Raw genomic sequence first — 17,212 nt, forward strand, 5'->3', positions numbered from 1 at the left:
GCAGTCTCCTAGCATTGTATTCAGTAGAATATATCTGAATACTTTCCATTTGCTAGCACACGAAAGGAAGATGTTAACTTAAATGAGAAGTAGGGACACAGGATTACACTCTCATGTCTTATTTAATGTGAAAGCAACATAGTGGGAAAATCATGAATGCACTTTTTGAAATATAATACATAGCATATTCTCTAATGTTCTGCTGTGATTCAAGGCAATTTGACCTTCATCAAACTTCAGAAATCTGGTCATTCATTTGCAAATGTTAAGGTTTTGTTTTGGGTTTTGTTTTTGTTTTTTTTAAGAAAGAATTTGATATAATTGAGAACTATTCAGCAGGTTGCTATGGGAAACTTTTCTCTTTGAGCTAACCCAAGACCTCTACAGAGATTCCAGTTACTTAATGGTTCATTGGAAGTCAAAGTCAGTCTTACATTTAAACCGCATGGGTGGCCTTTTTAAGATAGACAAAATATTTGTCCTCATTTAAATAAATAAAATTTAAAGTGTCTTCTGTCCTGGCTTTACAGAAGAAAAAAAACCCCAACCAACCAAAAAAACCCCAGAGAGGTAACTTTCTTTTACATAAGTAATAAGAATACTACTAAAGGAGAAAGAATCCCAAGCTATATGGAGTGAGGGGCTGATTCATTTCTTCTCTTTGCTTGTGTCATTTCATTTTGATTGCGTGTTAGAAACACTCACCTCAGAGGAGTAATATTTGCTGCCTGTGCCTGGTTTTCATGCTGAGTCATTGCACCTTCTAATTTGGAGATCTGAAAACAACTGTGTTCACGTTGTAGCCTGGTCTACGGGAAGCAATGGAACTGAGTTTGGAAATATGTTTTCTCAAACAGGTACTGAAAGTGGCTCAAGGATGCAGAAAACCCTTTAAAATGTTTTCCATGCAGTTTCAGAAAGAGCTTGGGGAACTTTCTTTACTTCAGAGAAATTTTTCTTTTGAACAACCATTCCTTCTAGCATGCTTATAAAATACCTAGCAGCAGCACAGAACAGTGCTCTGAACTGGGTAGGTGCTTGTTAAATACTGTTTGGATAAGACATACTCCAGCCAGCCACACTGTTTTAATGTAAATGTGGATGAATGTCACTGAAAGAGCATCACCTGGCTCTACCCCTACCACTGAAATCTCCCTGACTCCTGTCCATCCAAAGAGAAAACTATGTCCCAAGGCAACAGAAATCTCTAAAGCAGCCTCAGGTAGGCATGGATTCAAGAGTCCAGAAGAGGAACCAACAAGAGCTAGTGCGGCCACAGCTACTGGGTCAGACCAGTACAGCCTAAATCCCACTTCAGTTCCCGTACCTGAAGTTCCCTATAGGCTAGAGTGACGTTTACAGGCACTTTCTAGACTATACACATCTACATCAATTTTTCCTAGTGGTCAAATATGAAAGGAGAAATCATCACTTTGATTACTCCCCATATCAACTGCCTGCTTGTTTTCACCAACTGTGTTTCAGTCTGTTCCTTTCAAAGATAATCACAATACACAGAACATGTTACAGAATATATTTAAGATCTCATGTTTGGGCCCACGCAGATCTGATTATTTTTATTATTACCCTGCCTAAGCACTTATCTTTCTAAGGTATTTCAACTCTTTGGTTTCTCCATACTCTAGCACTGGACTTCAAGATGTAATTCCCATTCTGCCACCTTCCCCTCCCAAGTCCCCTATTTTGTGTTAAAAAGCACCCTATATCAGTCAGCAGGGAAGAATACGCACCACTGTACAGCCATCTCAGCAATACTGAAGCCACATGCAGCGCTACTGTGAAAACAGTAGCTCCAGTTGCAAACAAGTTTGGCATGAACTGGGCAAGGAGTAGTAAATCCATTTACCGTTTGCATGGATATAAAGGAGAGAAAAGTTTTGCACCATATGGTTTCATATCATATACAGTTAGCCTGAGATTTCAATCTAGCCTATAATCTCAAGGTCAATTTTAGCTGATGCTTTCAAATAGTACTCTTGAAGATGTGACTTGCAAAGAACTGTTCAGATATCACATTCAGTGCTTGCTAAGTAGTTCAGCCCAACTATGCAAGAGTTAAAAACAAAGTCCTAATCATACAGAAAAAAAAAAGAATCCAAAGTCCATTGTTAGCAGGGAGAGGCAAGCACAAACAGCAGTTAGCAAATGCTAAATAGGACATGCAAAAAGACTTCCATTCGTAAACAGGGATAATTATAGGGTTACAGAAAATTCCCACAGAGTAGCAGACAAATTTAAAAAGTCATATTGCTAACAAGGACAACCACTGAGAGAAGACCTCTCCTGGTGCAAGAACAGAAAGATGGAGAAGAACAGAAATTACATGCCAACTGGCTATTAAAACGAGTACAACAAACATGCAGTAGTATTGCAAGGATGATGAGTCGGAGCTAGACACATTCTAGTCTGTGTTTAAAATTGGGATATCATCAGAACTGGTAAAAGCAATATTTCTGGCCCTGTTTTCCAAGGCCCCGTGATAGTAACCATGGGGACTGACTTTTGGACACTCCAGTAATAACCCTAACACACCTACCAGGCTCATCAGATGCTCTTTCCTCTGTCCACCCCTTTCCTCTCATTCTGTTTTTTTTTATTATAAGGGACTTTTTAACTCTCCACCATTACTTGTTAGACTTGCAACAAGAGAGAAAAGAGTTCAAAGTCGAGTGCCAGAATGCAAACAGACAGGGCAAAGGCATAACTGTAAAGACAGAAGAAGATGCTATAAAGATTATTTTAAAAATAAGAAAAGAGAAGTAGGAAGAAATGTTGGAGCTTCAAAGCAGTAATAAGTGGGAAAGGAAATGGTGTATATTGACATGTATTTTGATAGGCTTATTCTCTGTATAGCCTTATAGTGTTGCAACTCTCACTACAGCAACAGAGAAAAGGGAAGTATGGGATGTAATTGCTCAGGCAGAGTTATGAGGTATGCAGGCATACGTGAGCTCTTGCACACAGACCAGAACAAACACGAACACTTATTGTTGATTTGATAAAGAAATACAGCATATTTTGTGGTGTGCGCCAGCCAGCTGCCAACTCACTGCTAAATTGAATGTGCCTACAGTCTTTACTGAGTGGTCTTGCTGCCCCACACAGCGTCTGAACTGCTCATTACTGGCTTTCCCAGAGAATAAAGGAGATCACCATGACTAGTGAACAGTACATGATCTTGCTAATCTGTTTAAGCATTCCTAGTTCACCCTTAATGAGAACATCTAGGTGCTTGGGATATGATTAAGGGTCGTATACCAATAAGCTGTTTGAACCTCTGCCTTCTCTCGCGCTTGACTTCAGGAACCCTTGCTTGATTATTAGTGGCTCTTTCTAATTCTCATGAAGAAGTCACCATTTTGGAAGAAGGCCAGCAATACTGATCATGACACTTGCACTGGCAATTTTATAGATCTTTCTTTGCAACTCCACTCTTTCACCATGGAATCTTCCTTGGAAAAAGGCTTTAGGAAAACAGGATCACTGGTGCAGCTGGTATAAAGCAGCAGTGTTTATTTCCAGCAGACCTACACAGACTTATACCACCTGTTTAATGCCAATAATAAGCACAGAATATTGCTAGTTGTCTATTCTTCATAGAAAATATGGGCATATCCACATATAAGCAAGTAATGGCAAGGTCCCAGAAGCAGCCAACCTTGCACCTACAGGTCTGTGTTGTTGAGGAGGCTCCTAGGCTAGTTCAGGGGTGGTCTGATAGCTTTAGCTGTGTTTGTACTCTGAAAACTATGGTTTGTTCTCACAGGCAGCATTGGACTGAAACTCAGAACTGGGTGTCTGCCCTTGCTGAGAGAAATTCGGAGGGACAATCCCAAAGGGAACATTTGCAAGGAAAGCCTCTGCATTTCCCAGTGCTGTGCAAGCATTCGCCTTCTCTGGCTTCTGGCACCGCACCATTTCTATTTCCTGCTGCACTCAGGCAAGAATACATCTGTTGATCACTTTTCAATGAGCAGTCTTGTTAGCATTAGTGCTTAAGTTAGTCTTTGAAACTGCAAAGAAGAAAAGGCAGGTGCGTCAATATGGAAGGCATTATGAGAGGGCAGCAAGTTTACAGCATTTCTGTTTAAAGTTGACCTGCTTTAAGGAGGAGATTACACCAGATTGCTGACCCTGATTTTCTGTGATTCTATGAATTGTGTTTTTGAACCAGTTTCTCCCACATTTATTCTCAAGCATTCAGGTTTGTCAGAGTAAAGAGGAAGGAAAAGGTATTAAACAGCAGAGTGATCCTATAAATGTTTTCCTTAGTATCTTCTGCTAAGTAAGAGAACATTTTAATTCACTAGCTAAGTCCCATTCTTTTTGCCTCATCAGAATAAAGGATTTAGGATAAATTAAAAGCATTTCTCCATGGACCAGGATATAGCTAGTAACCTACATTCTAAAAGTAATCTGTAAAAACATTTCATGTTGTCTCTCAAAAATTTTGCCAACCCTTTTCACAGCCAGAATACAAAAGATTATGTGAGGCCTCTGGCATGTACATTAAGATGTACATAAGTATGTTTTACCTATGTAAGAAAATACAAGAGAGGGAAAACTGAAAACCCCTATAGTGGGACAAATTAAATTAATGAAAAACAGTCTAAAGTCCCCAGGAGACTGATGCTATTTGGCCACCAGACCAAAATGTATCTCCTTCTGCAGCAAGCCCCCAGGACAATTAGCTGCTTTTGTCCTTTGCAGATTACCTTTAAATCTTTTTCAGGTATTTGTAACAATTTTAAATGAACTGTGTAAGTTGTGAGATTTTTTGTTTTTAGGTAGTTCCTGGCCATAGTCCAGAAACTTGTCTTTCTGCCTCTAAAGTATGATTCTCATCACATAGCACAGTAAAAATAAATCATGATTTGCATTTCTCAATAGTCTTCAAATAACTACATGGAGTAAAGCCAAACCCAGCCTCTTTATTGAAACAAACAGCTTGAGTTTTCACATACCAAGATTGCTTCTCCTTCATGTAAAGAATAATTTTGCCTCCCAATTTCCACATGGCCCACTGTGCGACTTACTGCTAGCCACATTTTCCCCCTGGTGGCTCACGTAGTGAGTACTTTGAGTCAGCATGTTCAACCACAACAGCAAACTTTGATAGGATTTCCTTCAACTACTAAAACGTTTAGGCACGTATTCAGCTCATGACTCAGGGTGCTTATCTGTCAAGCGAAACTCCCTCTGGGATGTGAAGTACCATCATCTCAATCACTTCTGCTTTTCCCCTGAAAAAAACAAACAAACATTCAGCACACTTCCGAGCCTAGGTCCTTCCCCCTTTCCCATCCCTGGCCAGAGGCAAGCTCTGGAAAACACAAAGAACACAGGCACAATTGTTCTCAGCTTCCAACAGCTCATTACACTGGCAAAGTTTGAAACCATTTGCTTCTGCCATTTTACTTTTAAACACTGTAGTTCCAGAATATCATCAAAATCGCAGCTCCATCCTTCACAATAGGTTCCTGCCTCCCATTTTGCCATGCTTTCATTTACCAAGCTTATCACAAGGTTCTCATATTTATCGGGCAGATTATTAGACATTCAGCCCTTATAAATAATGTGTTTTCAAAAGGGAAAGTTCTTTTCTTTCCTAGCTTTCTTTTTTGACTTTTTTGACTGTATGCTCAATTTTTTTAAATGTAGAGTCATGCTTCCAAGCTAGTGTGAAGTGGACAGAAATAGGTGCTAGAGACGCTTAAAAAGAGCTGCCCATGGTTAAGCTACAGAATTTAATGGGGAAAGAAACACAGAAGGGATGGATTTGTGTCTGAAGAATGACAAATGCTCCTTTACTTTTGTTTTTCTTTTCTGACAAACAACCCAGATAAAGGGCACCCATACTTGTTCACAAGGTAAGTTCACAAACATAAGACAGAGTGGTCATCTATGCACAAATGTTAAATTGTGCTACTTATTCTGGGATAGTTAAAACACGCCCCCCCTCAGTGTAGCTACTCCCATGCAGGCAACAGAACAAAACAAGAGTGGTGTAGGGCTTGTAAATTCACAGTTTTACTAGCTTAGATGTTTTGATGAAAACCTCAATGCTTCAGCTGAAATAGTTACTCTGGTACTAGATATGCAGTCCATAACTTCAGTAAGAGATTTGGAAGGAGTAGGAATCCTGAACCACTGTAGTTCTGCGACTGTATTGTCTTCAACAACCTCTTCGACCTGTATTCTTTCCGTTGTAAAAAGCTACCCACCAAAAATAATTCCAGAGGAATTCCAGATTTTGCAGCCATGGCTGTATTTGTCAAAGCACAGAAAAAATACTTCTTTCTAAAGACTTAGCTTTGCTAGTCAACAGAGTAGCTTGGCTATTTTTTCTAAGACTGCTGGCCAAAGAAAAGAAAGGAATGAAAGAAGCTATCAGGAAGAAAGCGTGGACAGATAGCAGGGACAGGGAGGGGCAGAGACAGAGATGAAGAGAAATGTACTGTGGATAAAGAAGTAGAGAAGTTTGAACTTCGGAGGAAGCCAAGGATAAACCTTGAGAGAGCAGTAAGAAAGGAAGTTTCTATACGTGCCTAGAATTGCACCTGCTAATCTACACAATGCAAAACCACAGGAAGTGACTCAGTGGTCAGAGCCTGACACACAAAAGGAAGCATCCTATATTCCAGGAAAAGGTATTTGGCTTACATGTGGACATAATGTTTTTGTTCAGGTCTTGAACCACAACTGCATTTGGTGTGTTTCTCATACGCAGCAGTTGCCCAGTTCTAGCTTACTATTTTTAACTCAAGCCCATCAAAGTAGGAAGAGCAATTTTTTAGGAGGATTGCAGTACTTTATCTGCATTTATATGAAAAAAGGACTGGAGCCATAGTGCTCTGAGCAGCTAACCTAGCCCAGTTTTTCTGTGTGTCTTCATCCATAACATGGCAGTAAATAAAAATGAAGGAAACTCACCTATTTGGTGTTCCAGGCCAGGCACAAAATGTGAAGGCTATACTGCTCACACTGAAAGTAGCTTGTGTCATATCTTTTTTTTTTTTTTTTAAATCCTGATTGATGCAAAACCATCAAAATATAGTGCTGTTATACCAGATATACAAATCCCAAGGACAAAGAAGCAGTTGGGCATCATGGCTACTGAATCCCACTAACTCACACAGCAAACCAAAGGGATTCTTTTCAGTTCCTCTGTCTACAATGGCTTTAAAGGAGAAAAGACAGGATGAATTCGCTGAAGTACCTCCTGGCTATTAGAGTTACTGCAAAAGCTGTACAGGCTGCCATCATCATTTGCAGACAGGATATACGTAACTGGAATTTCCCTCCAGCCAACTGCTCCCATATTAACTTTAGAACCTCTGAATGCACCACCTGGAAGTTCTTGTCCTGGGGTCTGGTTGGACCAATGTCTCAAGGATCCAAGGCATGGGAGGAGCAGCAGTTAGCAGAAGGCCACCTTGATGCTACTTTGCAGACTTGCTTCAAGTGCCACGTGGCAGAGCCATAGCATGTGACCCTCAAGGTTTTACAGAAAGTTTCCAGCTCCCTTTTGACTGATATGGCAGATGATTGAGGTCAAAACACACCAATCACATCTTGTTCAACTGCATTGTCTCTTTGGAAAGAGTAAATATAGCCCTTGTGTAGTCTAGCACCCTGCACACAGACAATTAGAGGTTCCTGTAAAGGCTCACTGAACTGTATTTTGAGTTGGTGTTAGCCCTGAGGATGATAACTAGTCACTGTTGTTGTGAGACGTGCAAAATGTCAGGGGAATATAAAGAAGTCTTGTGTTCAGGAAGTGTGTGATGTGACTAATAGAGAATGACAAGGGGTGTGGTTATCATGAGATATTCACCTCCCTTCAATGCCTTCGTGAGACGTGAGAAAATAAGTATCTGCCTCCTCTCCCTCTCTCTCAGGGGCATGTTTATCCACTTAGAACTAAGCCTCCAAAAGTTATCATACTGGTCTCATTAAAAGCCCTTCTGGGGCAGTTGCTCAGGAAGGAAGTTTATTACAGAGACTCTGAAATGATGTTCCAACTGAGTAATGCTGGACACAGAACACAAGTTGGCTTCACAGCAAATGGTTTGTGAAAAAGCTAAGTTCTTGTTCAGAACAATGAATTTCAAGCAAGCCTAAAATTTCTTTAGTGTTTGAGTATGAGGTCCACAAGTAGGATGGGCAACTCTCATCTCTGATTCTCTCAGGGGACCATCTAGGTCCCTGTGTCTCCGTATTGGTGTGAAATCTCAAGGCAGGTAGGGAGAAGCGTATAGCAAAGAAGCCAATTGACATCTGCATGCAAAATATTTTTTCTGGGTGCAAAGGCAAGAGGAAAGGAACATACTGCTCTGAAGAAAACAGAGATGAAGGAAAGAATGGGGGAAGTGGGAAGAAGAGCACTGGTGGGGTGTTAGAGCAAGGGCATGAAAAATAAGTTGGCCAGAACAGGAAATTTAATCAAAAGATGGAGCAGCAATAAAGGGGAGAGCAAGACAGAGAGAGAACGTAGAATAAGATGGACTTTGGGGATGGAAGAAAGGGAGCCCAGAACCTGGTAAAGGAAGTTCTGCTGTGAGAGAATTGAGCAGTAACTTCAGTAAGAAAGAGAAAGTCAGTGCAAGGAAATAAATGGAAATTAACAAACTAGGTCTGACAAAAAAGAAGGGAAGGGGAAAGAAACAGAAAAAAGATAATAAACAGTTGGAAGGAAAAAAAGGAATGAGAAGTAGATAAAGTATTTTATCAATTACTTTTTTTTTTGTCTTGTATGTCTCCCAGAGTATCTTATGGTGAAATAAATGGAATTTTATTTCCCAAGGAAAACACCTATTTAAAAAAAGAAAAAGTGTTGTGTACGGAACCCAAATGTTACCCTTCAGCTCCAGCCCCATGAGTGGCCCTTCATTTCCACTAAATATTCACCATGCAGACTCTGGTCTAGACAGATTTACACCTGTAGGCATCTCAAACCACAAAGTATAGCTCAGTTCTTCAGAACAATAAAGCCAGCAAATTCATTTATTCCCAGCATTCCCTGTAGATTTTACATAATTATTCTACAGAACTGAAAATCTGTTTGTGGTTTTTTACTCATTACAACATCAGGAGACACTTACAATGTGTGATAAAACCAGGAAGCAGTTGGTGGTAACAGGCAATCCCATCTGCATCTCTCTCCCCCTCACACCTCATGACAGAATAATTCTACCACTGTCATCATCACCACCCATATTTTCATATCCATGTTAAAAAAACTCAGATGCATCTATGTAACATACTCGACTATTGTTAAAATCTCAGACACAACAGCCAAAAAGTTGGGCTTCAGGGCCTCAGGTTTATGAACATGAGAAACAGGTGCAAGATTAAAACATATAAATTGTCCCCAGGTGAATAACCGTGACTTCAAAATTCCAATAATTGTCACCTTCTTCAGGTTAGACAGCGCACTTGTGGGGGAGGTGATGGGAAGTTCCAGATCAATGGAGGACCCTGGGGGACAGGCAGCCTCACAATTACAAAGACAGAGCCCATCACTGCTTTGTTCCTGCTGGGACCATGGCCAGAAGCAGACCAGGCTTTTGGCATTTCTCTGCTTAGATGCAGTAAGAACAACCCATAACAACAGGGTATGTATTTTGAGCCGTGCTCAGGCAACAGCATTAAGGTAAAAGACGGACTAATTTTGTGTCAGAATATTGTGCTAAAACCTGGACCAGTAAGGCTGCCTAGACAGTCAGTAGCATCCCAGCACTTTCTTCCATACACTATTAGCAAAACACTCCAGGAAGGTTTAAATAACTGTAAACTTAGGCTTATTATTTCCCACCTGAATAGTTTCTTGAAATAAAGTCTGCTCTGCCTTCACTGGAGCAGAAACTAGATGGGAACGATGTTGGAACCATATCTGCCACAGGAGATTAACCACTAGCGTAAGGCATAATGGGATTTCTGAATGTTCGTCAGTCTGGGAACAGACCAAAGCTGAGGCAGAGAGTAGAGACCAAGACAAGGAAATTGGATGACCAAGAAGGCATGAACAAACAAATGTTCAACACTTATAAGACATCTACATGCACACTGAAAGCACAAAGAACTCAACATGCAGTAGCAAAGTAAAAAAGGAAAAATGCTCTTAGTGAAAAAAACAAATGAGAAATCTTTTTTCCCTGCTTTTTTATGAAATGCCATGGTTTTAGCTGGGATAGAGTTAATTTTCTTCACTGCAGCTGGCATAGTGCTGTGCTTTGGGCTTAGTATGAAAACAATGTTGATAACACACTGAGGTTTTGGTTGTTGCTGGGTAGTGCTTGTGCTAGTCAGGGACTTTTCCAGCTTCCCATGCTCTGCCAGGTGCACAAGAAGCTGGGAGGGGAGGGGACACAGCTGAGAGAGTGGATTCAAATTGGCCAGAGGGATAGTCTATGTCATGTAACATCATGCCCAGTGTGTTACCTGGGAGGAGCTGGCTGGGGGAGGGAGGCAGCAATCACAGCTCGGGGATGGGCAGCATCGGTCGGCGGGTGGTAAGCAGTTGTATCGTTTGTGTTTCTGGTTTTTTCTTTTTTTTTCCGTTTCCATTTTATTATATTATTATTGTTATTATCACAATCATTATTATTTTATTGTAATTATTAAACTGTTATTTTCTCAACCCACAAGTTGGTTTTCTTGTGCTTTTGCTCTTCTGATTCTCTCCCCCGTACCACAGAGGTGGGGGGAGTGAGCGAGCGGCTGCGTGGTGTTTAGTTGCCGACTGAGGCTGAACCACGACAACATACAAGCAGCTATTTCTATCAGATGTATTCTTGGGATCTGTATTTAGAGCACTCAGAAATAAATTATGAAAACATTGATTATTACAGAAAATTCATTCAGTACAAGGGGTAGGCCCAATCAGTAACAGTTTAGTGATATAAACCCTTCTTACAGAACTGCCCTGCACAATACTGATTGATCACATATTCAGCTATCTAAACACATTATGATATTATCATATTATCTAGAAACTCTCACTGGCTCAATACGCTCATGGGACAGGGCCTAGTTACCTGGTTAGATCATAATGCTTCAATAAAAAAAGGTAAGGCAGAGCTATCCATGTGTGTAGAGACCCACAGACCTCAGAAAGACTCCATGCAATAAAATTTTTTATGGGATTTGACCTGATGATTTAATGACTGTGATGTGTGCTTCAGCTTGAAAGACAGTTTTTTTAACTCTTCTCTAACCAGGCAGTTGACTCATCAGGAAATGAAATGCCGTGGTAATGAGGGGACATAACACATAGGTAATACACAAGCTTCCTATCATATTTCTACACGTGTAATGACATGGAGCCCTACAAGCAGCACCAGATGTTAAGTTTGGCTCCCTATGGTGCAGATACTTCTGGCTGGAGTTAATACTGTATAGTAATATACAGTAATATAGAGTAATACTGTGTAGCCTTGGCCTTCGGTTTTTGCCCTAGCTGAGTACTCATAAAATCTTTCATATAAATTAATTCTTTGGTGTATGATAGTGTTAAACTCACACTACAATCTTTTCTTCTGAAGGGTTATTGATAGACTCCCTTGGACTTTAATAATCTTAAAGTCCTGGACTCCTCCATTCAAACCGGCTAGCCAGTTCGAAACCCACTGAGAGTACTCTCCTGTTAGAAAACTAGGCTAATTCTATTCAAAAAAATTATCAAACTAAGTTGTTAATTCTTGAAGTGATTCCTTTTTGTAGTTTCTAAGGCCCTGTTAGTGATAGCTATTTCCTTATACACAATATACTTTAGAGTTAGGGCCCTAGTAATCCATATTATCTATATCCCCATCTAAATAATCCAGCCTTCTTGAGAAATGTTTTGTAAAGAGGATCTAGTTTTTGACATGGCCAGAATGGTTTCTACTGGCCAGAGACAAGGCATCACGTATTTTTAAAAAGCATTGCCAAAACCGGCTCTGAGAAACATTATGCATGGATGAAAATTATGAAAGTTATGTGCCTTGTCCACAGCTCAGAGTTGATGAAGAAGTGGAGCAGAATGGTTTAGAGAGAGAGAGAGGAAGAGAGCATGCAAGCTGTGGTTTCAAGTAGTAGACACTTAGGGTAGAAATGCAGCTCCGCTGAAGCTGACAGGAATTTCTGACCCTATGTATCTCCAGTTCCTGGAAAGTCCTACCAACAAACAGCAAGAACACAGTCCCTCTGATATGATTCTGTAACGTAGCAAATATTTATTTTTGTGACCAATAGTTTCTGCTGTTTGTTTTATGATGTTACAGAATACTTGGATCTGCACCTGAATTGGGACAAGGTGAGCAGCCTCACTGCCTGAGCTCTAACATGCTCTTATTGCATCACATACCCCCCCAGTTCTCCTCCGTTTGAGTTGAGATCCCACTGAAGCTGCTGCCAAAGCACATGGAGGGGTTGGCAGCAGTGCTGAGGGTAAAGGTTGAAGATATCTTTCACAATATCAGTTTGTTCATCAAGAATAATGCAGGAAAAAGGCTGTTTCTTAAGGTACCTTTTGTAATAGCTTCACTTGCTACAGAATTCAGTAGGTCTGCAATCTGACCTTCAGTACCATGGTGGTAAGCTCTGGAGGGAATCCACTACGAGGCAGATTGAAACAAATACTCAAAACTGGATTTTTTTTTTATCAGAGCTTTTGACTAAATGAATGAACTAGAGATACATATTTTGATGTCAATATGTCTTGAGAAATGGACTGAGTTTGTAGCAGCTCTTTCCTACGTATACTACAACAAATTCTGACTGCACTCCCAATTGCAAGGCACAGCAGTTATCTACTATCAGGGTGAGGAGGTATTCACACAATTTGAGACACTGCCACCTCTACAGAGTCAGTAAAACAGTTCAGTAACACACAAAACAAATGACATAACTATTAATTCATTGTTTTTAGAAATGTTCTGCCATGCGTACCTTTTCCTTACCTAGGTAAAGGTGCAAGAAGCAGAAGCCTGAAGTAATGTCATGTTTTAACAGCCTAAATTCCCTTCATGAAGTCACAGCCATGATTCTCATTTAAGGTATGCAGTTCCATGCATACCTTAAAGCTTTGGCTTAGATTGTGTTAAAAGATTACATTACTTCAGGCTGAATTGTGCAGAGAAAAACAGCTTCAATCAATAGTTACATTGCTTCGATTGGGTCAGTCAAACAAAGCGTTGATTGATTGACCCACCTTCCCTTTATCCATGTAACACTGAATGAAATGAGGAACATTACTTAAAATAACTGAGACCTGGTCACTCTATTCCCCTCAGTCTTACTATTTCTCATTTTTGGGCTAGAAGCAGTTTGGTTCAGAAGGGGTTGGTTTATTTCCCAAACTTCCCAGACTTTCATTTCAGAATTTAAGCTCTGAAACCTTGTAAAATATATTCCCTTCACAGTATCAGGAAATATAAGAATCTCAAAGACTCAGGCACCTCTGGGGTTCTAGATTTAGTCCCTGTGAAGAATAAATCATTCCAATCAGCGACAAAGCTAGATGGAAGATATTCCCCCATAACCACATCTCTGTTGTTTCCTCAGGGACTCTTCTCTGGGTCATTGTTTAGCCTTTCTGTCTGGGTTTCTTTGACAAAAACTTTATGTAATAATACACAGTCAGGCAAGAGAAGATCATAACATTAACGTGAAGAGTATATGATCTTTACAAAAGAACCCAACAAAATTCTCTCCTTTTTCGCTTTTCAAAATGATCAACATTTCACTTTCATTCTAACAATTCTCATAATTTTTCTAAGGTTAGACAAAATTACAGTGTAATTCAGTCCATTACAAAATATCAAAGACTGAAAGAGAAATAGTTCACAAGTCCGCTATGTGTTCCTAGTACAGTTATCATTCCAAATGATTTAAAAACTCCTTTTCTGCAACACCTGCAGATAAACAGAGGAAAGATTAATTTTTAAAATGATGTTAAATGATAACAAAGAAATCCCAAATTATGCAGAACTAATCTGACTTTGCTACCAATGTAGGAATGAAGACCAAATTTGGCCAAAACCTTGAGGTCCAGCTTTCCTTTGAATCCTAAAACTTTAGCATGACCTTGTATTATATTAGAAGTAACAGAAAGTGAGGGAGGGATGGATGCATACTTTGGACTCAGAAATCACCTAATTGTTTGGGTATTTCTACAATTTTTCCACTTCTTTGCTATCCCCAGTTCCCTCATTGGAGGGCATTTGAGGTCAGTCATGTCTCGTGGTTGAATAAACACCATTCCTGTCAGCTGTTTTGTCCAGGTTAATGTTTGGCATCAGAATGAGTCCGGTTCTAAGTTGTTTATCACAATGACTGTGGTAACATTACTTTGGCAGTACCTATTTGCTTTTCCAATGCACACAACAGTCTACATATAGTTCAGGTTGTGGACTTCAGGTTGCTCAGGGAACTATGTAGAAAGGTCCCCGGGGAAAAAGCTTTTGAAGGTACTGGGGTCTATGAGTGCTGGTCGCTTTTTAAGTACCACCTCCTAAAAGCACAGAAACAGGCAATACCAAGGAGTAGGAAATCAAGCAGGTAAGGCAAAAAGCTAGCTTGGCTGACCAGGAATATTCTTCTTCAAATAAGGAGAAAAAAGAAAGTATAGGGCCAGTGGAAGCAAGGTCAGGCAACATGGGAGGACTGCAGGGATGAAGTTTGCCACTGCAGGGAGGAAATACATATGGCCAAAGCTCAATTAGAGTTGAAGCTGGCCAGTACTGTGAAGGACAATAAGAAGGGCTTTTTAAAATATATTAATGGCAAAAGGCAGGCCAGAAATAACATTGGCCTGTTGCTTGATCGGAACAGTCACCTCACAAGCAGGGACATAGATAAGGCAGAGAAGGGTCGGGCTCAAAGGGTCATAGTAAATGGGGTTACATGGCGCTGGTGGCCAGTCACTAGTGGGGTTCCGCAGGGATCCATCTTAGGGCCAGTACTCTTTAATGTCTTTGTTAATTACTTGGATACAGGACTTGAAAGAATGCTAATTAAGTTTGCTGATGACACAAAACAAGGAGGAGCTGTTGACACTCTTGAGGGCAGAGAGGCCCTACAGAGGGATCTGAGCAGACTGGAGAGCTGGGCAATCACCAACCATGTAAAGTTTAACAAGGGCGAGTGCTGGATTTTACACCTGGGGCACAGGAACCCGGGATGTACATAATGACTGGGGAACAAGAGGCTGGAGAACAGCTCTGCAGAGAGGGACCTGGGGGTTCTGGTTGATGGCAAGCTGGACATGAGGCAACAGTGTGCCCTGGCAGCCAAGAGGGCCAACCACGCATCAAGCCCTGCACTGCAGCTGGTCGAGGGAGGCGATTGTCCCGCTCTGCTCTGCGCTGGTGCGGCCTCACCTCAAGTACTGTGTGCAGTTTTGGGTGCCACAGTACATTGAGGATATAAAGCTGCTAGAGAGTGTCCAGAGAAGGGCCACGAAGTTGGTGAAGGGTTTAGAGGAGAAACCATACGAGGAGCAGCTAAAGTTACTTGGTTTGTTCAGCCTAGAGAAGAGGAAACAGGGGAGACCTCATCGCGGTCTGCAGCTTCCTCACAAGGGGAGGAGGAGGGGCAGACGCTGATCTCTTCTCTCTGGCAACCAAAGACAGGACCCAAGGGAATGGCAGGAAGATGTGCCAGGGGAGGTTCAGGTTGGATATTAGGAAAAGGTTCTTCACCCAGAGGGTGGTGGAGCACTGGAACAGGCTCCCCAGGGAGGCAGTCACAGCACCAGCCTGATGATATTCAAGAAGCACTTGGGCAACGCCCTCAGAGATACGGTGTGAATTTGGGGTTGTCCTGTGCAGGGGCAGGAGCTGGACTTGATGATCCTTGTGGGTTCCTTCCAACTCAGGACATTCTATGATTCTATAATAGCTTGTTGAAAGGGAGGCATCTGGATTCAGTTTTAAAATTCAACACAGGAGCTTTGTTTTAGCAAAAAGTAATAAAAAGTTCAGTGCGGGTAACAAGCACAAGTAGGTCTAAGTCTATCTGCTTATCTGCTTATGCACAAATTTCTCTTTCAAATACTCTCCTGCATGCACTGTAATCAAACCAGTCCACAAATAAATCAGTGTTGTCCTTGATTGTTTTTGTCCTCTCTGCTGCCAGATATGTACCCTTCACAGGGACCTGAGAGTGATCAGGTCACTGATTTCAGTGGGGCACAGATTTCAATCTTGATCTTCTCTAGTCCAAAGTAAAGAGCTGAGTGTCTTCAGGGACCCAGGTACTCACAGAGAAATTCAAAACACTTAAAGAGACTGTGGCAGCACACAGGGTTGTCAAAGTAGCAGAACGCCTTCCATATTGATTAGTTCCATGTTTAATGTATACAATACTCTTGCAGTGTTTGCAAATAACCTTTTTTTTTTTTGTATGAAAACAACAATGGCTTAGTCAAAGCCAGATCAAAGAGGCACGCATGATTCACATCCACTAAATAACCACTGATGCCTGGTGGCAGTAATACAGCTATTTATATTCATTGCTTGATTTAACCAGTGGCATTCCTTTAATATGATAATAAGCACAGGCCATTTGCTATGAAAAAAAGAGACTTGAGTGCTAAACTTGCTCTTAACACCAAATGAAAGTGGTATTGGTGGCCAAGTTGAGATGTGCTAATTAACTTCCACTACAGACAAAATCAGAAGTTTAATTTTAGATTATGCTTTGGAATTTCATATGAACAAATAAGCAGGCAACTTCAGTGGGAGTTAAGTGCTTGAATACAGTGGAGGGTCTGGTAGCCAGGTCCCTTAAGTGATCTCTGTGTTTCATTGGAATCAACAATCCTGCAAATCTCTCGCTTCATCTCCTTTGTAGTACCTGGTGTTGCAAAAATTAAGGCAGAGCATTCAGTGACTACAGCCCTAACACCCCGAAAAACAGCACTAAACTGGTGTGCAACCAGCAGTTAGCTCTCAGGAGCAACAAATATCAGGAAGATAGATGACAGACACCCTCCTCTGCTGAAAGGGAACCTGAGCTGGCCTTGTGCCACACACTCTCAAATCACCTGCACTCAGCAAAAGGGCCTTCCAGATCCTGCTGTTCCACAGACACTGCTGGTTACTGTCATTTTGCAGGCAATCGTCTGCCTGTTAGTCATCAGTATTACTTGACCAAAAGAAGAAAGAATCCATTGGTATGAAAACACTTCACAACTCAAAATCTG

At 41.0% G+C, this 17,212-nt stretch overlaps 1 long non-coding RNA gene across 1 annotated transcript in view; it reads right to left on the reverse strand.

Annotated features, from left to right (window-relative positions):
- Window positions 1-4,933: 4,933 nt before the first annotated feature.
- The window catches only part of LOC142061826 (uncharacterized), a 100,111-nt gene continuing 87,832 nt past the window's right edge, over window positions 4,934-17,212 (reverse strand). Inside the window, exon 3 of the long non-coding RNA XR_012662267.1 lies at window positions 4,934-5,264. This is a non-coding gene — a long non-coding RNA (uncharacterized LOC142061826). The remainder of the gene's footprint in view (window positions 5,265-17,212) is intronic.

This window comes from Phalacrocorax aristotelis, chromosome 9, assembly GCF_949628215.1.
Source record: "Phalacrocorax aristotelis chromosome 9, bGulAri2.1, whole genome shotgun sequence".
In the NCBI taxonomy this organism is placed as follows: domain Eukaryota; kingdom Metazoa; phylum Chordata; class Aves; order Suliformes; family Phalacrocoracidae; genus Phalacrocorax; species Phalacrocorax aristotelis.